The following is a 23,921-nucleotide window of genomic DNA, read 5'->3' on the forward strand; positions in this document are numbered from 1 at the left end:
CTAGGACACTACCCTGAGGAACTCCTGCAGTGATGTCCTGGAACTGAGATGATTGACCTCCAACAACCAATGTGCTAGGCATGACTCCAACCAGCAGTTTTCCCCCATTGACTCCAGTTTTGCTAGGGCGCCTTGACTTGGTCAAATGTTGCATTGATGTTGTGAGTCACTCTCATCTCACCTCTGGTGTTCAGCTCTTTTGTCCATGTTTGAACCAAGGCTGTAATGAGGTCAGGAGCTGAGTGAAGCTACCGGAACCCAAACGGAGTGTCAGTGAGCAGGTTATTGCCAAGCAAGTGCCGCTTGATAGCACTGTTGATGACCCCTTCCATTACTTTACTGATGATGGAGTGTAGACCGATGGAGTGGTAATTGGCCAGGTTGGATTTGTCTTGCTTTTTGTGTACAGGACATACCTAGGCAATATTACACATTGTGGGTAGATGCCAGTGTTGTAGCTATACTGGAACAGCTTGGCAAGAGGCATGGCAAGTTCTGGAGCACAAGTCTTCAGTACTTTTGCCAGAATATTGTCAGGGCCCATAGTCATTGCATTATCCAGTGCCTTCAGCTGTTTCTTGATATCACGTAGAGTGAATCGAATTGGCTGAAGACTGGCATCTGTGATGCTGGGGACCTCTGGAGGAGGCCAAGATGAATCACCCACTTGGCACTTCTGGCTGAAGATTCTTGCAAATGCTTCAGCCTTATCTTTTGCACTGATGTGCTGGGCTCCCCCATCATTGAGAATGGTCACACAGTTTATGTCAGCATTACGCAGGAACATGCCCTTTTATGGTGTTGATCCCTTTAAGTAGAAGGTACCATGCTTTAAGTTACAGTAAATGTTGAATTTCTCAGATTTTCCCAATATTTAAAAGTGGGTGTGGGGGCCAAGTCTGTGCTGCTGGAACTGAGTTAGCGACCAGGACTGGCATCGGGAACCAGGAGTGTAAAAGTACAAAAAATGGACACCAAAGATGAAAGCAGTGAGGGAGGAGGAGGAGGAGACAGCTGGTGGAAGTAGAGTGGAGGAGACAGAGAGGTGGGATAAGGGAGAGAGGGAAGGGAAAAGAGAGGGGGAGGGGAGAGAGAGAGAGAGAGAGAAAGAGAGGGGTGGGGGGGAAAGAGAGGGAGAAGGAACAAGATCAAGAACAGCTGTGTGCAAAGACTCTGGAGATGTTCAATGCAGTGATGAGAAAGTAAGCTAACAAATGAGTCTTTTGATTTGAAGCTTGTTATTAAACATGCACATTTTTTGTTGTTTTGATTAATAGTAAGTTAAATTTCTTCATGCCTTATCATTCCAAAATTTGCCCACCAGCCCCGTGAGTGAGAAAAAAAGTGTCCCCTCATGTGAAAAGGTTGGACACCCCTGATCTATCCCGTTTATAAATTCTGGGCTTATGCTTACAATGTATATCTGCAGCACAGCACTGAATTTAAAATGAATATATATATAGACTTTATTGGTGGGACCATAAAAGAACTGAGAAAGGTGGCCTATTTTAAGTGGACAGTAAAGTCTTTCTCCCAATGATCCCAAAACAAGACTCCTAGGAGTCTTACTCTTTCATGGGATTTGAGTGTAGCCGACACTAATTGTTGCCCATCCCTAATTGCCCTTGAGAAGGTGGTGGTGAGCTGCTTTCTTGAACCGCTGCAGTCCATCTGGTGTAAATATACGCAGTGCTGTTAGGGAGAGACTTCCAGCTTTTTGATCCAGCAACAGTGAAGGAAGGGCAATACCAATCCAAGTCAGTACAGTGTGTAACTTGGAGGGGAACTTGCAGGTGGTGGTATTCGCATGCATCTGCTGCCCTTGTCCTTTAAGTGGTAGAGGTTGTGGGTTTGGAAGGTGATGTCGCAGGGGCCTTAACGAGTTGTTGCTGTGCATCTTGTGTATAGCACACACTGCTACCACTGTGCATCAGTGAAGGCTACGAACGTTTAAAGTGGTGAATGGGGGTGCCAATCAAGTGGCCTGCTTTTTCCTGGATGGTGTTGAGCTTCTCAAGTATTGTTGGAGCCACATTCATCCAGGCAAATGGAGAGTATTCCATCACACTCCTGACTTGTGCCTTGTAGATGGTGGACAGGCTCTGGGGAGTCAGGAAATGAGTTACTGCAGAACTCTCAGCCTCTGACCTGTTCTTATAGCCACATATGGCTGGTCCAGTTACATTTTTGGTCAATGCTAACCCCTAGGATGTTGACGGTGGGAGATTCAGCAGATTCTAGTATATGGTAATGCTGTTAAAAGTCAAGGGGAGATGGTTAGATTATCTCTTGTTGGAGATGGTCATCCATCTGAGTTCAGTAACTCATTTCTACTAATAGAAGACAGACATGTGGGAAACAAGACATTCTTTACTGTCACACAATGAAACTACAATTTTACAAGAAAAATATTTATTTAACATTACAAAAACTTTCCAGGTATGAAAATGTACTTTCAAAGCAGGTACACCAAAATGAATGACAAACATTTAAAAAACTCCTCCCATCACTAATATTTGACAACTTGTAATATGAGTAATTAGACTAGCCAAAGTAGAAAACTTACAACAGCAGTCTATGTTGTCTTTAAACACATACAGAAATTCACAAACAGACCAGAACCTTTATACATCACCTTTATAGAGTTATCGTGTGTTGCTTGGCCAGGTCTGTAGAAGGTTAAGATGTTCAGTTGTGATGTTCAGTATGATGCCCTAGGAAAGGCAGCAAGTTGTATAGTTATCTCCTTTGGGCCAAAATCTCAGTCCTCGAACTATGCAACCTACTACCTCTACCCAGGAGCTCACCATATTATCCACATTGATCATCTTGCTATTATTTTCTGTAATGGAAGATTAATGAAATATTTTAAAGTACATGTACTGTACAGTGGAGTTACCTTCAGCATCTAGTAAGAGGCCTATATCTATTTTATTTTCTTCAAAAACCTGTCCTATTGTTTGGCAAAAATAACAGTTCCCTGCTGAAAAAGCATATTTTTTTCTTTTTGCAAAAAAATCAACACTACCCAGATACTCTACAAAAGTATATTATAACTGAAACAGCTTTTTGGAGTGCCAGTTATTTTGAACCCCATCCCCACATTTTCCCCTCCTTCACTGAAAGCTTCAAATCATTGCTGGTGTACAGTTCATGGGGGACAAGCACCCTCTAAGTGTCTTGCTAAAATGGTCATTAAAAACCACATCAATATCAATAAGCATAGATAGGCTGCTCAAATGTAAGAGGCATCACAGTCAAACTCAATTGATGTTCACACATGCACTTTTCAAAGAAGGGCCTTGCCAGTTACTGATCAGTAGCAGAAAGCTTCAATGCCTGTTCTCTCCAAAACCCAGCACTATTGAGGCCAACTGCAGTGTTTATACTGCTAACTTGGCTGAGATCAGCTAATTCGGCACTGAGAGATGATGGAATCTAGCACCTTCTGGGCTGCATGGCTCAGCTGGTCACTGAATAAATTAGCTGAGCTAGTTTGTGGGGTGGTGTTGGGGTCTACTTATTTAAAATGCATGCTAAAAGGGCAAAATACTTTTTGACAAAAAACTCAATGTGGATATGAACATAACAGGTCAAGAATTTAATGAGATTTCAGAATCATAAAATGTAAAAATTTTAAAAAGGAAACAGACAGGAAAGGGCAAATTAACCAAATTAGTAATACAGAATAAGAGCTCTATATTTCACTGTTCTGACAAATTTTCTGCACTATTTAGCTAAATAACAATCCAAAATACACCCATGAAATTAATAATTAACTGTACGAAGTCCCCAAAGAAATTAGTTTTCGCAAACAATAATACTGAAATATTTTGATCAAACGTCATAAGTCAAGAAATACTAGAAAGACAGTAATCTTTATTGCAATTCCCACACAGACTCCTTTCAAAAAAAAAATTACACATACAGCGCAATAGTGAATAGAAAAAGAAAAAGAAAATATATTGCATGATTTGCAATTTATTTGCTGTCAATACCTTTAATGAGGTTAAATAAGAACACATCCCTGTCCTCTAAATGATGTGTACAAGATGCAAAATGCCACTTTTCTCTACTTTATAATGGATATATAATAGCACTGCATGCAACGTATCAATGGATGTTACTTTGCTGTGGAAGATATCCTGCTACCTTAGGAAAGACAGTAGATTGTATAGTTATCTCCCAGTGTGGGTGTGACCCTAAAACTATACAACCTACTACCTCATCCCAAAGTGCAAACTCTACTTCAGAAGCATTCTTTATTCTGTTTATGCAATTAGTGCTCTGTGGAAACAGAGTAAAACAATGAACGATTTAACATGTGCCATAACACAAAATCAACCTCTATATGGATAGTTAATTTAGATACATACACTTAAAAATACTGGTGAAGTCCAAACACCAAAAATGTTGCCATGGTAGCATCATTATTTGGTATGACAAATTACTTGGAAGTATAGGATTAATTCTACTCTCTCCAAATCAGAATTTCTGTACAGCTGGTTAATGCACACTGCAATCTGATTCTTATTCAACTTTTACACTGACATATATCATGTTTGATTATTAATCCCCATTTTAATGTATACTTTTTCCCTGCACATCTATTCCCAGGCCTCTGCCAGTAGCATTTTTGATCCAGATGTACAGTGGATCACAAAATGGTTCTCCCTCAGATTCTCCTCTCTATGGAGAAGCACTTGACTTTATGCATCACATCAGAAATCACCATATGGAAAATGAGGTGCAAACATGTCCTACTGTCACAGTACAGTACAACGAATACCAATGTGGCACATATTTTTCAGGTACCTGTACACTATAATCTCTACAATAAGAAATTTGTTAAGTTCATCCCTTAAAATGTGTGCGCACATGACAGGTCTGATATAATTTAGCTACAGTATTTTGCCAATGAACAACTCTATTTGAAATCTCAGAATATACTTTGTTCAACAGAACCATTCTTTTTTAAAAATTTACAATTAGTCTTAAAAAGCTATTCTAGTGCAAATACCACAACCAAATATTAATGCAGCTTGACAGAATATTTGAGGTATACCTTAAAAAAGTAATTCACTAGTGTCTTGTTTCTAGGTGTTTATATTTCTGAAACTCTCTCAATTGTGCTATTTTTGCTCTCCTTCCCAATCATTTATGATATGGTTTTACTTTCCCAGTTATTGTTCTTACATATGTGACATTTTTCCTTTCTTGTATATCAAGAGATCAATACGGCTGCAATTCTTTTACCCATAATTGTACATCTGAAAAACTATTCAAATTGTTCAACTTTTATTAAAACATCTACAGCCAAAGTTGAGACCTCGGCATAAAGATCAATAGCATTCACAGTTTATTTGCCTGATCATATGATAATTATCAGTTATGACTAATGCATTAGTTCATTGTTTGATATGCTATTGAAACCATGAAGGGTTTAAACAGGAGGCTTTAGGAAACCAAGAACCAATGTAGATCAGTAAGTGCTGAGGTGATAGGTGTGGTGGAGAGGAAGAAGCAATGACAATTTTGGAGGAAAGGTGAGAGATAGAATAAGGATCCAAGAAAGGGGAGGTGGAGAAGGTGCCAAAGGAATAGGAGGAGACACCAGGGTGTGATTTGGTGATAATGGCCACTCTGCATGTTTGCATGGCAGTTTGGGCAGAAAAGTGGGTGAAAAATGTTCCGTCCACCTAGTTACATGTCACCACCCATGAGCCAAGTTTCAGTCATGGCCAGGATGACAATGCAATCCTTCACAATAAGATCATGGATGACAGACCTTGTTCCTATGTTGCAGCATCACCGATGTAGCTGGGAAAAGGAATTGTCCCTCTCTGTCTTGATAATATTTTCGTTTCAAGAGATCTACCAAAAACGAGAACTGAAAAGTGCTATTGGGTAAAACTATAGTACATTAACAGAAACCACAAAACATTTGCAATCAAATTATCTTGATTGCAACAGTACTCCTATAAATACGAGATTTCTGGTCATTCTTTCACCAAAGACTTTCACAGAATCAAAACTCATCACTCTGGAAAAAGCTACAACAAGCTCTCCATGTGTAAAAAGAGGCCTAGGAATTTTGTCAAGGGCCTGGCCTCATGACTTGTTTGTTGTCATAAAATAAGTGGGAACTGTTTCCTCCGGAGTTGAAAAGGCAGATTTACATCTGCTGGGCTCAATATTATTCGAAGAATAAACACTATTTCCCTGAAATACGCCAATTATAATTTCAGCATCTATCATTGAAGGAAACAGCTTCCTAATTACCAATTACCAATCTTGTTCCATGAACAAGTCCTCGTTTAGGATTCAAATTTCGTAGCAACATTATAATTTCCTTCCTTGAGTCTAACTTTGTGTAGTGGCATGCCCATTGGAGTTAAGCTGTAAATCAACATAGATATATTCTTTTAATTCACCTGACAGCTGTGCTAAAACTTTTCCATTCAAATCCAGTGAATCTTCATTTTCAGCAGAAAGAATAACCTTTGAGTAGTAAGTTGTATCAAATGACTGTCTCTAATGTTGTGCCACACTTAACCAATTCTATTATCTCATCCACCCCTCCCATGCCATCCTCAACCCATGCCATCTTAATCCCTCACGGAAACGATCTTTCTAACCAGGGTAACTTGCTGTTAGGCTCCCCTTACCTTTCCTGTTTTTGTTCTGCATCAATGCCCCACACCCGCCCCCTGACAACCGTTGGCAGTTGCACGTGCATCATGCGCTTAAGTCCTCCATGCACCCCACGTGACTCCCCATGCACCAGGCACCGCCCACCTAAAAACCAGCCAACTGATATATCCCTGAAACTGACCAATAAAAACATTTCCAGACAGACAAAAATTATTATAGATTGCTCAAGGTCTCAACCCAAGGCGCTGTCTGGAGCATGTTTTCATAAATCATCTAATTTTTTTCCCTCGATTTGGTTATTATGTGGACACTAATTTTAGATGGAACTATTCTGGATCCTCCAGGAAGTCTACTACAACCCAGACCAGCCATATAACTACTGTGGACCAGCTATATAAATACTGTGGCTGCAAGAGCAGATCAGAGGCTGGAAATTCTGTGGCAAGTAACTCACTGCCCAACTCTCCAAAGCCTGTCCACCTGGCACAAGTCAGGCGTGTGATGGAATACTCTCCACTTGTCTGGATGAGTGCAGCTCCAACACAAGGAGCTCAACACCATACAGAACAAAGCAGCCCACTTGATTGGCACCCCATCTACCACCTGAAATATTCACTCCTTCCACCACCGACACATAGTGGCAGCTGTCTGTACCATCTACATGATGCACTGCAGCAAATCGCCATGGCTCCTTCAACAACACCTTCCAAACTCGCGACATCCACCACCTAGGACAAAGGCAGCAGATACATGGGACATCACCAGCCGCAAGTTTCCCTCCAAACCAAACACCATCCTGACTTGGAACTATATTACCATTCTTTCATTGTCGCTGGGTCAAAATCCTGGAACTCACATCTTAACAGCACTGTGGGTGTACTTACACCACATGGCTTGCAGCGGTTCAAGGCAGCTGCTCACCAACACTTCTCAAGGGCAATTAGGGACGGGCAATAAATGCTGGCCTAGCAAGTGACGCCTACACTCGTGAAAGAATATTTTTTTCAAAATCTGTTTAATGAAGAATGTACAGTATGATCAATCATCCATTTTTTAACCTTTGCTTGGATGTATACTACCCAATATATCAATCCCAGGAAACACAAGGTGCTGGCAAGCTCTGTGAATAAACTTTATTTTAACATAATGAATCAAACTTCTTTTGGTACTGCTGTTTTTCAAAAAAAAAACTAAAACGAGAAATTGTCATGTCACTTAATCAAATTAAACTCAAAACAACTTTAGGACAGATATCAAACTTAATGAACCAGATGGAAAATTTCACAAAGGTGAAGGTGAGCAGAAAACTAACAAGAGGTCTGTCTACACCAAGAAAAATAATGAATTCACCAGTTAGAGGGATCACAAATGATTTTCCTGGTTGATAGACTGGGCTTACTGGACTGTCTAGAGGGTGCCGGAAGGAAGAACTTGGAAACCTTCCTGCAAGTAATGAAAATGTTTATAACTGGTTTAACCATTAATGGTTTGATGATCTGTTACACCAAAGTACCCACTGTTGACATAATTATTTACATAAGGAATCTCTTCAAATGGTGGCACTGTGAAAGTGTTAGCTGTAATACTCGGTGAATAGTTAACAGTATAGAATGCTGGCACTTAAATTTAACTGATGCAGTTGAAAAACCTTCATGTTGAAGTATTGGTATGTTACGTTCAGACGTTTACTGTGTGGCATTTGGCAAACCCACAAGTAGATGGGATCACCATTCAGTGTAGAAGTTTTACTTATCTTCAAATGAAAAATCTCAAAGTACAGACACCCCCTAATTTAAAAAAGTACTTTTATGAAAAATTGACATTAGATAAAACCAACTGAATTCTAGCAGCAAACTACCACTGCCGAGTTTGGAGATACTAGTTATCTTCATACCCAACAAGTGGGAACAGCAGGGTTTCACTCCAACATGATGTACTTACAATTACCTCTTCAATGAGCCATTCAAGATACAGGGGCTGCTGCACGTTACTTCAGAAATATATATTTACTATTTGTGCAATCAACCTTTTTGGCATATTTTCAGCTATCCATTCAGTATAAATGCTACTACAGTAAAAATCTCCAATTTAAAAAATACATATTTTTCATAAAACTCTGGGTAATAATCCACTAACAATCAGTTACTTGGAGTACGCTGCACAAAATATATCCCATAATATAAAACAAACATCATGAAACAGCTAATTTTTCATTAAGAGGTAACAGGAATGAGTAAAACTGATTTTCCTGGGCAAACACAATACTCAATGCAAAGGTTAAATAGGTTAATTTACTGAATGGGATGCACTGAGCCTTACACACAAGGAAAGGTTGATCTCTGGGGCTTGTTGAGTTAGCCGATTTCAACCAAGTCATCAGTTAGGAAGTGCAACCAGCTCAGTGCCCAAAGCTTGGGAAGGGAAAAAAAAAACTAACTTTCATTGATATTCATCAAATCTCTTGAAATTCTGCATTTGTGCAAGAAAGGTGAAGTCAGTTCAGGTTCAGCTGGGATGCCTCCCACAATTGACATTAAGGTCACAAAATTCTCCAGCCTCTGAAAAAGGTGACTGTGAGGCACAATTAACCCATGTCGTTGCTTCTGATGCAGGTTGCATGCAAACTTTGTGCTGCCTGCCCATCCACATGCCTGGTGGTTTGCAACAGTAAGCGCTCCTGAGTTGGCACATTAAATTGCATGAGTGCAAGTAAGCCTGCACTACTTAAAGCCAGCTTGCACTTCTTAAAGGGGAGGTGCATTTTGATGGGAGCAGGTGGTAGAAGTCAACCCAACAATTAATTTGACCTGGAAAAGTCACAAGAATGGCACATCACGGCAGAGAGCACGCTCCAAGGTTTTTCAATGCAGCACTGGGGACCTTGCTGCAAGGAGTGGACAGGAGAAGTATCCTCCAGACAGGCACTGTGGTGAGAGCAGGTAGGCATCGCAGGCAATATCAGCAGTGAGGCCCTCAAAGACCTGGATGCAAAGCTGCAAGAAGTTCAATAACCTCACGAGTGGTCAAAAAGTTGGTGAGTGCATCCTCAAATGCCATATTCCACCAATAGCATCGTGAGCCTCAGAAACTTCTCCATTCATCACCTCCCCTTAACTTACCAACAATCAACCACAACCCATAATTAACATTCATAGCTTCGCCTCGTCCTCACACACAGCACTTTTGCAAGCCTCACACCTACATCTCAAAGCTTGCACACACTGCTATCTATTTGACCATGACAGTAACAGAGCACAGACACATTGGGCAGAATTTAGCCCTTGGCTGGCAGATGGGCCCCACTGGCTCAGCGGCGGGCGGGCAGCCGAACCCTGCCGCCGAAATGGGGCTCGCCATTTTGAGTGGGCGGGCCAATTAAGGCCTGCCGGACACCCTGTGTGCTATCCCCAACTGTCAAAGTGTACTCTTTCACGCATGCGTGCGAAAGAGCACACTGCTCCCTGAGGCAAAGTCCTGTCTCAGGGAGTTTAGTGAAAGGTAAGTAAAGTCAAAAAATAGAGACATTTTAAAATTAACATGTCCCCCTCATGTGACAATGTCACAAGAGATGGGACATGTTGATGATAAACTCATAAAATTTATTAAATTTTTACAAAACGGTAATGAAACTTCATCCCACCAGTGGATGAAGTTTCATTCATAAGCTTCAGGCCACTGGGGCTCCTGGCATGCCCGCCAGCCTTAAGGTTGGCCGGGCAGGGCATTTAACTATCTTAATGAGCCTGTCAATGGCTTTACTTGGCTGATTTCGCTGTCCGCCCACCTTCCTTAAGATTTAAGGAGGTGTCAGCTGTGGCTCAGTTCATAGTACCCTCGCCTTTGAATCAGAGGGTTGTGGGTTCATGTCCCATTCCCGGAAACCAAGAACTGTGATTGTACTCAAAAAGAGTTGCAATCTGTGACTGTTGATAACTCGAAAGAGTTTCCTTAAGATTTAAATGGCCCAGGATGACGTCGGGGATTCCTCCTGTCATCCCGTGTCATTTTCCCCTCGCCGAGCGGGGCCCACCCCCAAATCGCCAAGGGGAAAATCTTGGCCATTGTATCGCACTCACTGACTTCCCTCTCTCTTGCAGGACAAGGTGGTGCAGAATCGCAAGCAGCAGCACCAAACCAGCAGGAAACAGATACAAATGCATGACCTCACCGCCTTGGAGGAGGTGGTGCTCTACATCATTGGAATGGCCATGATTGCAGCAGTGTCCAGCAGCAGAACTGAAACCATGGAAGTTGATAGTATGCTCGTACCTAATCCTCCTTCTCACATCCTACCTCTCCCTCATCCCACAATCTCTTCTAATTTACAAAACTGTAGATGGTTTAAGCATTTACTTCTTGCTTTCTCCTCCCTTCACCACAAACCTTTCCTTGTGCTATTCTCCTTTCAGATCCCAAGAATTATAACATGGCCAGGTAATATTGTAAAAGCAAGAACAGAGCGGGAACAAAGAGGCTGATGATGAAGAAACATCATTACTCGCTTTCACAAGTGCAGCTATCAGCTCAGATACTGACACTGCATTTAGGCTAGCTTAGCAAACAGGGTCTACTTGTGACCAGTGGTCTGCAGTCAGGTCAGGGTAAAGAGTAGCACAGGTGCCAGCTCGCCAAAGGAAGAGGTTGCACATGAGTTCCGCTGCACAGGACTCAGGTGAGGACTTCAATGAGGAGGTTTACAGAAAAAAGTCAAATGGTATGCATACAGATATGCTTGGTGCATTGGCAGACCTGCAAAAGCCTGGCTGGAAAGGTGCTTTGGTGATTGCCTCCTTCCTTCTGCTCACCGTATACCTGGTCGCAATGGTGAGGTTGTGCAGGACATAGCAAACCATGATGAACTGCAAGATGCAATCTGGCAGGTACTACAGGGTTTCACCCTAGCAATCCAGGCAGTAGAAACCTTATTTAAGCACTCCAATGGCCTGCTTGTGACATTTTGTATATCAGCATGGCTCTCATTATATGCAGACTGCACGTGTGTGCATGGGTTGTGCACCAGAGTCAGTTGGTCAGCGAATAGCCCTCATCGCTCAGTAACCACATTCTGGTTTCTTATTGCAGTTCAAATGATAGCAAAATAGACTATCACAGAATAAAGGCATATGACTGCTGTCAGATACTAGGCACTGACCTGCATGTTGTGCTATGTGTGGTTGCACGCCAGATGGATATTGAGGAAATCAAACCCCTTCCAGTTATGGTACTTCTCTGAATTTACATGCAAACGTGCAGAGTGACATGTGTGCAGTCAATGGCACCCTTCACCATGGAAAAACCTGCTCTCCTGGTGGAGCTGTGTGCCTGCTCCTCTCTGGTAAAAGAGAATGAAATATATTCAGCTCTCCCTAATATAATAAGAATTAGCAACCTCCCTTATACAACAGTGGATGGTGAACTGTGAGATGTTGGAAACGCTGCCTGCTCCAGCCTAGGAACCGATGCAAAAAAGCTCATGATCACAATCATCTTCACAGACTGTAGTAATGTTGTCATTAACCTGCTCTGAGGCTGAAGGCCTGTCTGCAAAAGGTGACAGATTTCAATGAGTATTTCCTTAGTGAAATGGAGACATCCCATCCATTGTTCCCCCGAGGTAGGAGGTTACTCCCTGAAGATCCTAGGTGAAGACCCTTTCTCCCCTTCCTCCTCCTTCAAGCAGCTTGTCCTCCTCTGTGTCACCTCTGCTCATTCTCCTCATCATGCTGCAGGCCAAGGAGGATGGAAAGTACAGCACATATGACTGGTAGCAAGTGGTGTATGTAAAACTCTTGAAATGAGAATCAAGGCTTTCACCAAATGCCATACCACTGCTTGTAGAACTCAACAACTTTAAATCACATACAAATCTACGAATACTTCCACTAACTCAGCAACAGCCAGCAGAAATCGCCTAACCTGAAAGTGATTGATGACCCCTTTAAATAATGCTGGTGGTGGTCCTTCCTGCTCCTAAACATGCAAGTTTAAGATTTTAGTTAGAACGTTGAGGTTGAAAATGGCACCGCCAGATTCAAATCAGCATTACATGCTAACTGATTGCATGACCTGCCTAACTTTGTGTACTTCCAGTGCTCACTCCTAGCAACCATGTTAAAGACCTACCCAAAATGGCACTGGGTGCAGTCCACACCAGAAGTGTGCACGCACAGGCACAGATGCCACTTTGGACCTAATACAGCATTTGTAGTACTAAAAACACAGGCAATATGCAACTGAATTTGCAGCCCAGTTGTCATAGGCTCGCACATAAAGAAGTTATTTTGCTAATGCAATGGAGGGTAACTAGCAACCAGGGAACCATACTTCAGCATGAATCAACATGTGCAGGAAGGCAGGACTAATAGGAGGCAAAAAAAAACAAACTGTAGCTTTCTGATACAGTGCACTGGCATGTCAAGAAATGGCAGGATACGATTCCCTTGCAAGGTGAGTTCTAGATATGAGCTAGATTCTCAAGGGACTAATTACAAGGCAGTAAGCTGACCTACTGCATCAAGATTGAAACAGGCCTTTTTTATTAAATCACTGATCTAAAAATCAATCATTACATAGTACCTGTTCCTGGAATCTAGTAACAATTTTGATCAAATCATCCATATAGAGTGAGATAAAGTAGAATTGCCTACATATGAATATTAATATATTAGGCAGTATGAAGAACTAATTCCAAAAAGGTGACTGAAATTCACTCGTCAATACTGTGGAGTAAATGCTGCAGTAACATATTGTAGCTGCAGGCCACATCACAACATTATAGCATAAGCTAGTTGCTTATTTATTATAAAATTCAAAATGTCCTAAATAAAATTGTGCGTAATTTATTCTATTTGTCAATAAAAGAGCTTTCAAAATGATTAAATTCCAAGATTAATTTATGTTGGTTATTCCCAACTATTCTAAATATTAATTCATTCCACAGTGACGTAAATCCATTACTAGAGTTCAATGAGAACTCTTGTACGTGGATATTCCTGAATTTCTACAGCCTTTTATAATTAACCTCATCTTTCTGTCTGACGGAGGTGTACAAGATTATGAGGGGCATGGACAGGGTGGATAGGGAGCAGCTGTTCCCCTTAGTTGAAGGGTCAGTCACGAGGGGACACAAGTTCAAGATGAGGGGCAGGAGGTTTAGGGGGGATGTGAGGAAAAACTTTTTTACCCAGAGGGTGGTGATGGTCTGGAATGCACTGCCTGGGAGGGTGGTGGAGGCGGGTTGCCTCACATCCTTTAAAAAGTGCCTGGATGAGCACTTGGCACGTTATAACATTCAAGGCTATGGGCCAAGTGCTGGTAAATGGGATTAGGTAGGTAGGTCAGGTGTTTCTCACGTGTCAGTGCAGACTCAATGGGCCGAAGGGCCTCTTCTGCACTATGAGATTCTGTGATTCTGTGAAATGCACACCAAATGCAGCTCTTCCTTTTCCTTCTCCAACTAAACTTGCTTTCTACACATCCCAAGACTCTTCACCCCACCATGCCTCTAGCCATATTAGGCCCTAAGCTCTGGGATTCTTCCCCTAACTATATGAAGTAGGTTCAATATGCCTTATTTTAAAATATGGTCAATAAAGATAAGGTACCCTCTCACACTCATGGAATAAGGGAAATAGCATATCGACATTTTCCATAATTCCTCAAATAACACAGTCTAAGATTTAGGAACCTACCACAGTAACCTGCTATGTAATGAAAACTAGTCCATTAGGCATATGCTTCTTCAAAAACACTGTTTTGAGTTTGCATTTTTTGAAGGGGAAGGGTAGTGGCAAATCAACATAAAACGTTGATAATTATGTCAAATATATTAAGGACATGCTGTATGAACTACAATCTAAATACGAGATTCCTTAATTTGTGTTATTTTATAAAATTGGACAATAATTTCTGCACAGCAAACAGATTCCTCCTCACTAAAGGAACAGTTTAGAATAAAAATCTCTCAGCCTAACACTGCACCAGATCATTCATCTTCATGAACAGCCATGTTTGTTTTGTGTGTGCAGCTTTCAAGTTTCCTGTGTTTATGCTAGTTATAATAGATACATAATAGTTTTATTTCTATATTTTAAAACATCTTAAACTGTAGCATTTCTGATAATCTGAGCACAAGGTTTAGCCTACAAGTATTTTGAAATGCACATCTGCATTGCAGTATTGTCCCTGCAGATTGGAAACATTCACTCGCCATCTTTTCTTTACATCCATCCATATATAGCAAATTACCTTTTGTTACTTTAATTTCTGTGTTACTCATTTTGGCACTTTTTCAAAAAAACCACATTTTTTTCGGTTCAACAAATAGTTTACTGCAAGTATTTTCTTTTTGTCATAGTCCTTGCTCGTGTGTCACTGGCTTTGTTAAGGTGCCCCTCAAGAAATTCAAAGCATTGATACCAACACAAAATTAACATCTAAAAACAAAAATATTAGTAAAAACGCATATTATTTACATCCCTGGCTCAGAAACAAAATCATAGCGACTCATTAGAAAAGGAAAAATCGTAACATGACGCTGAATGCTATTTTTATTGCCAAAATGTAGATACTTGCCGCACTTCAAACGCAAGCCAAATAGGGACAGGGAATCCTCTCCTTGGTATCATTCACTCTGTAGAACAAAAAAAAGTGAAGCTGTAAGCTTCTTTTGTGAAACACTGACTGTAAAAATGGGAGAAAAAAGTAGATGTTAAAAATGTGAAAAAAAAGACGTCTTCTATTTTAATTTGACTACCTTAGATACGTTTGACAACTACTGAAAAATCTAAACAAAGATGATTTATCTGAGCTTTTCAGACAAAACAAAATTCTTTAAAAAACAAGCCTTGATGAACAGACAAGCAGCACTTCTGATGCATGCTAACGCCCTTACAAAACTAGCCTCGTATTCATTTACATTAATATTCAAAAGGGCGGATGTCATTCTACAATCCAATGTGGATGCTCACACAATTCCAAAATTACAAACAAAACACACACAAATACATCAACAGACCTTCTACGCCTTATTATACTGATATATTCTTTCATGCTGACATACGAACAATGAATTTTATTTAATCGTCTATTTAATGTTTGGTCACAGCTTGGCATAAATCCCAGACTTGCTCTCATATGCACCCTTGCACCCCTCTGTTTGTAACCTACTCCAAAGAATTTGTTTTAGCATTGAGCACAGATGGGAGCAAGTACTTGGCACAAGCAGCATCCAAACGGATACATATTAGGAATATGCTGGCAGCGACACAAGACGTGAACCGTTGCAAGGAACTGGCACAGGGCCTTCCTCGGATTAGCATTTTACAGGAACTCGAGATGAGAAAAGAAAATCAAATGGGTATGCCATTACATTCCAGTTTTGTGTAGAAAATTATTTCACTTGCCTTTATACTGCCTTAGTGATAAAGATCAGTCGCACAGGGAAACAAATCCAAGGTAACCAAGGCATTGCTTGCTTCAGAAAGTATGCTGATGCATGCCACTTCACTGACTCCAGCTACGTCAGTTGCAGGATAAACCATGCAGTACTTCCAAAATAATCCGCACTGGTTTTGTTTGTAACAGTGTACTCACTGCAACTACAGTTAGACCAAGACATGATAGGATAGCAATTTTGATAGTTTACACAATATACACGGATGTTATAAGTAATATTCTTCCATTTTTAGTACTACAAAGAAATTGATAATTTATGCCCAAGTTATGAACAAAGATTACTAAGAGCAAACAATGCTGCTAGCCACACCATGACAATGATTGTATCAGCAAGAAGACGTGTTAAATTATCAGTTTACTATAATTACTTAACAAGTTGTGGTCACTGAAATCACGCATTCTTAATATCAGTCTCACTTTCAAATGCGACAAATATAAAGCTGAATTTATTTTTTCACATATCAACATACAGGGTATGGATCAGCTATAATAACTTTCTGACTTACAAAAATTATTTAATTCAATGATGTTATATTTAAAAAGTCATTATAACAAATAATGACTTTGTGCATAAATCAATCTTGGGCCTATGACACAAAAGCTAAAAAATGTAGAATCTTACTAATGAAGCTCACTGTTGCCTTGAACAGTGCGAGTTCCTGTCCAATAGCGTGATATTAGCTATAAAAGTCATACTGTCGTTGGGTCATGTAACAAGACGACAGTGGCATTATGAATTGGGCAGGCAGTTAGTAACAAGGCACTATTTTTTTTAAATCAGCAAATCATGCCACCCTATTCTTTGGCCTAAATCCAGTCATGAATCCCCTTTTATAGCTAGGAAACGGGAAGGACAAATTAGTGTTTTTCTATTTTAAGTCGTCATGTTGGTTACCTATAGTTTCTTTGCATTTCAGAGAATTCTGAATTGAAGTCAAAATGCCAAATCTTTGGATAGCTACAAAGGATGCAGACAGAAAAAGGGCATGCAAAAGAAGCCAGCCAAACAGAGAAGATAGCTGCATGCTCACATAATAACAGCGTCACTGCGTAAATCTATGCTCAAATCTAAGATTTTATCTTGCCACTTCTCCTAACCACTTAAAAACTGGGAGGGACAACACTGATATTCAGCTTATTGTTTCTAATTTATTATTTTGTTCTATTAGACAGATTACCGAAAACACACAGGCAAACAATACCTTCACTTTTAAATACACTGGCTACCTCAACAAAAACATTATTTTAACATAAAAGGGATATCTAATGTCCACTTACATCAACATTTTCAAAACTGAAGCATTCAAGACCATCTTCTGAAATACAGAAGACAAATGTTATGGTTAATTTCTATCAATCAAATTTCAAGTTTTCAATGGAAATAATTATGTATTTTAATCAAAACAAACCTGCAAACTTGTCTCTGTTCAAAACAGATTAACTTGCAAACATACCCAAATTAAACCATATACAAAAGCTTGCATTTATACAATGCCTTTAACATAGTGAAACACCCCTAGACACTGAGCCACAAAGGACCTTTGGACAGGTGACCACAATCTTGGTTAAAGAGATATGTTTTAAAAAGCACCTTAAAGGAGAGTCTGTGAGGCAGAGACATTTGGGGAGGAAATTCCAGAGCTTAGGGCCTACGTAACTGAAAGTATTGCCACTAATGATGAAGCAAAGATAATGGAGTATGCGCAAGGGGCCAAAATTGCATAAGTGTAAGCATGTCAGGGTTGTGGAACTGGAGGAGGCTATGGATATGGGGAAAGATAAATCAATGAAGGGATTTGAAACCAAGGATAAGAATTTTAAAATTGGGGCATTTCTCGACTGGGAGCCAGTGGAGGTCAGCCAGCACTAGGTTGATGGGTGAACGGGACTTGGTGCATGTCAGGATACGGGCAGCAGTTTTGGATGAACTCAAATTTACAAACCGTGCAAGGTGGGAGGAGCTTAATTTAAAATCCTTTGCAACATTGCCAAAGGATTTAAAAGTGATATTTCCTTGTATATTACAAATTAATATGGAAACATCAAATCTCGAAGGTTGATGACACTTTGCTTACCAAACTATGAACTGCAAATTGTGTTCTCAAAATCACAATATCAAGAAAATGCTGTAATATTTGATACTTTACTTCAGTTTCAGAAACTGCTGTGCACAAATTGCATAAATATATAAAGAACATTAATGGAAATCCGATCTAAGCATTTTTCATTTCTACTGGCAAACTTAACCTCATGCAAATTAAAACATACTCCATGACTTAACTCAGTATTCTCACCCTCTCAATACACTGATTTGTGTACCTCTTAATCCTGAAGGTGAAGAAATTGGCTGCCCTCTCTCATCTGTGTCTAATTCAGACTTAAGAAATAATTCCATACTCAACAGGCTCTGAAGTGTGGAATTATTTTTTCAAATGGTTGTATCTTCTATGTAATTTGCTAGCCTGAATGCACTATATTAGCACTTAGCAACTGATATACAGCCATCAAGCACTAAAATGCAGGGCTTCATTTTTCAATCGTTAGCTAACAACCTTATTGAATGTGGATTTTAAATTTTCTATATGTAACTAAGTCACAAACATAAAATGTTCCAGAAGCTTTTCACCACAGAATGTGAATTAAATACTGACCATCCATATTGAGAAATCTTTAAGATTCTGGGCAGTCCCCGCAGATAAAAATATTAGTCTACTCACATTATCAAATGGATAATATTACAAAACAATTTACTCTGCATATATTAAAAATAAATAAATTATTTAAAATTTAAATAATGATAAATATAATCTATTTGAACCTTTTTTTTACCAACAGCCAGTTCAAGAAACGATGAGCTCCGAATTAAATATTCCCGGCATCTGCAGTGATCATGTGAAGTGTTGAGTACAGAAACAGGTCAATGGCTTTCAAATCCATAACAATGTTTTCCCCATGGGCAATCTAATTTAATCCCACTCTCCTGCTTGCTCACTACAACCGTCAGCATCCTTCTTTTGTATCTAAAGGTAGTCTGGAGATGTTCCAGTTGGAAGGCAACAATTTTGTTAATAAAAATAAAGGCTGGAAAAACTCAGCAGGACTGGCAGCATCTGTGGAGAAAGAAACAGTTAATGTTTCGAGCCCGTATGCCTCTTCTTCAGACTCTTCTTCTGAACAGTCATAAGGACTCAAAAGGTTAACTCTGTTTCCAGCATCCGCATTATTTTGCTTTCAACAATTTTGTTAAGTTTTGCTCCTGGCTCAGTTTGTCAGCAGCAAAATGCTCACAGCAGAAAACTGAAATCACTTGGTTGTAGACCTCTCTGCACTACTGTGTTCACCAGTAGCACAGCTCCACACCATAAAATTTACCTCAGTGATAAAAGTACTGATCCCGTAAGAAACGAATAAGCATCATGCAGTTAGGTTGTATGAGGAACATTTTGCTGGATGAAGGCCCAAAACTTCCAGGTGACAACATTTCAATTGTACGTTGCAGCTTGTTTTTGTGCAAAAGCACAGGATGATCATGCAAGGTAAGCAAAGGACAGTAAAGCTGCATGAATAATTTGATGTGTCAGCAGCAAAAGAGTAACAGTGGTTAAGGAGCATTTTGTGGTAGCTACTGGTATAAGAAACCATTACATAACCTTATCTGGGTGGCTTTCTTAAGGCCTACAATCTTACTCCTCATTTAAATATTGTTGACATCATTCACGCTATCTCCAGTCTTTTCAGGACCCTTCATTCAGATCTGCAAACCTGAATGGGCATAGATGAAAATGAACCATTTTGCAAGAATATGTCAATCACTTCCCTTGGCTTGCACACATAAATACAACCCTTTAAATGGCTACTACAGGTGCGAACACTTCTTCTGGTAGCTGACAAGAGCCTATCAGATTAGACAATTTGAGTTAATAACTAAATCTGTGGTGAAAATTGCACGCAAGAAAAGTTAATGCGAACTCTTACACCGTACCAATATTGCCCAATCTGTTCATGAATAGGAATTTCTACTGCTGATATTCTCCTCCGTTTGCTATCTTTAACAAAAGAATTGACAGGAGTATAATGCAGTCCACTAGTTTTATACTTATGTCTATAAACAATTAATTAACCCACTGCAGCCAAGGCGAGGGAAGATTAGAGAAAAGAATGGAGAAAAACAACAATGTTTGAGGCAGAGCCAGAAAGAGAGAAGCCAAAAACCTGTAAAGATAGGGTACTTAAGTTGTTTTTAGCTCAAAATTTGGACTTAAATAAAAAATTTAATTTCAAGGATTTTAGAAATGTGAGTTTATGTTTAAAATGTCCAATTCTGATGGATGATTTGGTAATTCCACAATAACCATAGTCTTCACAGCCAGGTACAATAAAACAAACCCAATACAACAGCTGATGTGATTAGAATTATACAATACTGTGGTATAATACGAGAAAATAACAATGGAAGCAGGGTTCAACAGGGTTAACAGAACATATCAAAGCAAGAAAGGTTAGGGAGTCAAAGGATAATGATATAACACATTTCCACTCATTACGATGCTGATGTCATGATTACAGTATTAGCTAGTAGCAGGATGGATATATAGCTCTTCCACTGCAGCTAATATTTCTTCCCATCATCCGAACGTAAGAAAATATTGGACATGGAAAGATCAGCTGGTTTGTCAAACCTACCTCACACAGTTGTAATGCCATCAGGCATCATGATTTACAACATCCTGTTAAGAATCAGGATTCAGTTTCTTCTGGATACATCACATGCATGCCTTTCCCTTTTCAAAAGGTGACAAATCTTTTATATTTGTTGCACAAAGATGAATTTGGTAAGATTAAAGTGTGGAAGTATAGGTGACCACAGCAAGTATTCACTCAGGTGATGTAGCAACAGTTATTTTGTATTAATAAAAATAGAAAATGTTGGAAATACTCAGCAGGTCAGGCAGCATCTGAGAAGAGAGAAAAACAAAGTTAATGTTAATTTTCCTTTCTGCATGCTCACAATTGGGAATTATTTTATCTTTAACCAGGTCTTCATACAAGGACATATTGTCTTGGATCAAAGGCAACACCTTTTCTACATAGAACTATTTGCAATGAAACAACTTTCATTTATACGTGTAATTAGGATAATAAAACGGCACTAAAAAGGGGTAGAGAGACGAGAGGTTTAGGAAGAGAATTCCAGAGTTTGGGGCCAAGAGAACTGAAAACACAGCTGTCAAATTTGGAGCAGCCAAAATTGTGGATGTACTGGAGGCCAGAATAGGAAGAGAGCAGAGATCTCAAAAGCATGTAGGGTTGGAGGAAGACAACAGAAATAGCGAGGGGGGAAGAGGCTGTTGAGGGACTTGGAAAAAAAAGAATCAGGATTTTAAAGTTGAGGCGTTGTCAGACCAGATGCTAGTGAAGGTCAGCAAGCAGAGGTATAATGGATGAACTAGCTCTTGGGAGTGATTTAAGATGCAGCAGAGTTTTGAAATGAGGACATTTATAAAGGAAGATGGGAGGCTGACTAGGAGTGCATTGAAATGGTCAAGTCTATCAGCAACAAAGGCATGGATGAGGGTTTCAACAATAGATAAAGTGGAGCAGGGTCAAAGTTGAGCAGTTATCCAGGTAGAAGGCACACTTTGTGATTGTGTGTTTATGTGGCCCAAACACAACACACTATGGTTGCGAAAGGTATTACTCAGCTTAAGACGGTTGCCAGGGATGGAAATGGTGGTCAGGGAATGAAGTTGGTAGTGGGGACCAAATACAAGGACTTCAGTCTTCCCAATACTTAGGTGGAGGGCATTTTTGCTCATCTAATATTGAATGTCGGGTAAGTAGTGTGACAATCAAAGACTAGGGGGCATCCCCACAGAGGCGGTGGTGAGATACAGTTGAGTATTGTGGCAGACATGTGCAACCTAATATGTTTCTGTATGATAATAATGAAGGACAGCTTTTGGAAGAGAAATAGAAGGGGGCCAAGGATAGATCATTGGTGGGGGTTAACAGTCCAAGAGTAAGAGGAGAGGCATTGCTGATGATTCTCTGGCTATGATTCAACAGGTAAGAATTGAAGTACCACCCATCTGGATGCTGGAGGACAGACACTGAAGGAGGAGAGTGTGGCCTACTGTGTTAAAGGATGCAGACAGGTTGAGAAGAATGAAAGGGACAAGTTATGGTCAGAGCCACAAAAAGAGTCATTTGTGACTATGACAAGCGCCGTTTCAGTACTGTAACTGAGCTGGAAACCTGATTGGGGAGATTCAAACATAGAATTGAAGGAAAGATGGGCATGAATTTGACAAGTAACAAGGCTTGCAAAGATCAAGAGAAAAGAGAGGTTGGAGATGGGGCAGCAGCATGCAAGGACAGAGGAGTCAAGGAGAGGTTTTTTGAGGTGGGGTGATGACAGCAGATTTGAAGGTTGAGGGAATAATACCTGAAGAGAGAGAACTATTAATAACATCAGCTAATACGGGGCCAAGAAAGGGAGGTTAATTGGTCGGCATTGTGGTTGGAATAGAATCGAAGAAGCAAAAGGTAGATTTCATGGTTAAGATGAGGTCAGAGGGAACGTTGTAGGAGATAGAAGCAGCAGAGGCAGCTGAACAGATAGTCTCCAGGTTTGTTGATATAATGTATTAGTTATCTAAATAATAGGAAGAAGCCTTATGAAACTCTTTTAGCCTCAATTATTCACCTGATTATCTGTCAGAACCATTTTGGCATAAGTCAGATTCATAGGCTAAGAAAGATAGCAATTTAATTTGTTAATTTTATTCTACTCATCTTCATTCCCAGACGTGACATGTAAAATCAAAATTTGTCTCTACTCAATTTCCATTAACCACCAGAAAGGATGTTTGGCTATAGTGGATAATATAGGTTCCACTGCAAAACAAAATATTTGCCTATAAATCCATTAACATGATTTCTGGTATTCTCCCCAGGTACAATTTAACAAAGAGGATTCAATATATGCATCATCTCAATCGGTCCAAAAATAATTCCAATAATTAATATGATGAAAACATTACAGTACATCATAAGCAGCTGCCAAACATTAACATTTAAAAGAAATGAAAATGTTAATGCCGTGTCAGCTGTGGCTTATGTCAGCAATTTACCCTCCGAGTCAGAAGGTTGTGGGTTCAAATCCCACTCCAAGACTTGAGTACAAAAATCGAGGCTGACAATCCAGTGCAGTACCGATGGAGTGGTGCACTACTGGAGGTGCCGTTTTTCAGATGAGACGTTAAACTGAGGCCCTCTATGCCCTCTCAGTTGGATGTAAAAGATCCCACAGCACTATTTTGAAAAGAGAAACAGTTATCCCTGGTGTCCTGCCCAATATTTATCCCTTGCTCAACATCACAGATTATCTGATCATTTATCACACTGCTGTGTGTGGTCGTTCACTGAGCAAATTGGCTGCCACTTTTCCTAGATTGCAAATATCCTTCAAAAGTATTTCATTGGTTGTAAAGTGATTTGATACGTCCAGTGGTCATGAAAAGTATTTGACAAACGTGTCACTTTTGATGGTGGTTTGACGTTAGCAAAGTTACAATAGCCAGATTTAAACTTTGTCACAATGTGAATGCAAACTTCTTTTATAGCAGCGCAGAAATGTGGTAACAGTAACCCCATGATTATCATCTAAAAATTATCAGTTATCGTACAGCTGAAGACAATTTCTCAGATCAGCTATACTCACAAATTTGATAAGGATGGAATTTATGTTCGGCTAGCAGTTCATCATTCTTACAGCTTTAATCTTCCATATACTGGGCCATCTGCAAAGT

At 39.9% G+C, this 23,921-nt stretch overlaps 1 long non-coding RNA gene across 2 annotated transcripts in view; it reads right to left on the bottom strand.

Annotated features, from left to right (window-relative positions):
• Positions 1-2,395: 2,395 nt before the first annotated feature.
• LOC144681665 (uncharacterized) overlaps positions 2,396-23,921 on the bottom strand; it is a 28,219-nt gene continuing 6,693 nt past the window's right edge. For both annotated transcript variants that reach the window (XR_013576821.1, XR_013576820.1), the window contains 5 exons: positions 23,834-23,912; positions 20,794-21,065; positions 17,389-17,426; positions 15,229-15,286; positions 2,396-2,842 (listed from right to left, as the gene is read on the bottom strand). This is a non-coding gene — a long non-coding RNA (uncharacterized LOC144681665). The remainder of the gene's footprint in view (positions 2,843-15,228; positions 15,287-17,388; positions 17,427-20,793; positions 21,066-23,833; positions 23,913-23,921) is intronic.

This window comes from Cetorhinus maximus, chromosome 6 (genome assembly GCF_964194155.1).
Source record: "Cetorhinus maximus chromosome 6, sCetMax3.hap1.1, whole genome shotgun sequence".
In the NCBI taxonomy this organism is placed as follows: Eukaryota; Metazoa; Chordata; class Chondrichthyes; order Lamniformes; family Cetorhinidae; genus Cetorhinus; species Cetorhinus maximus.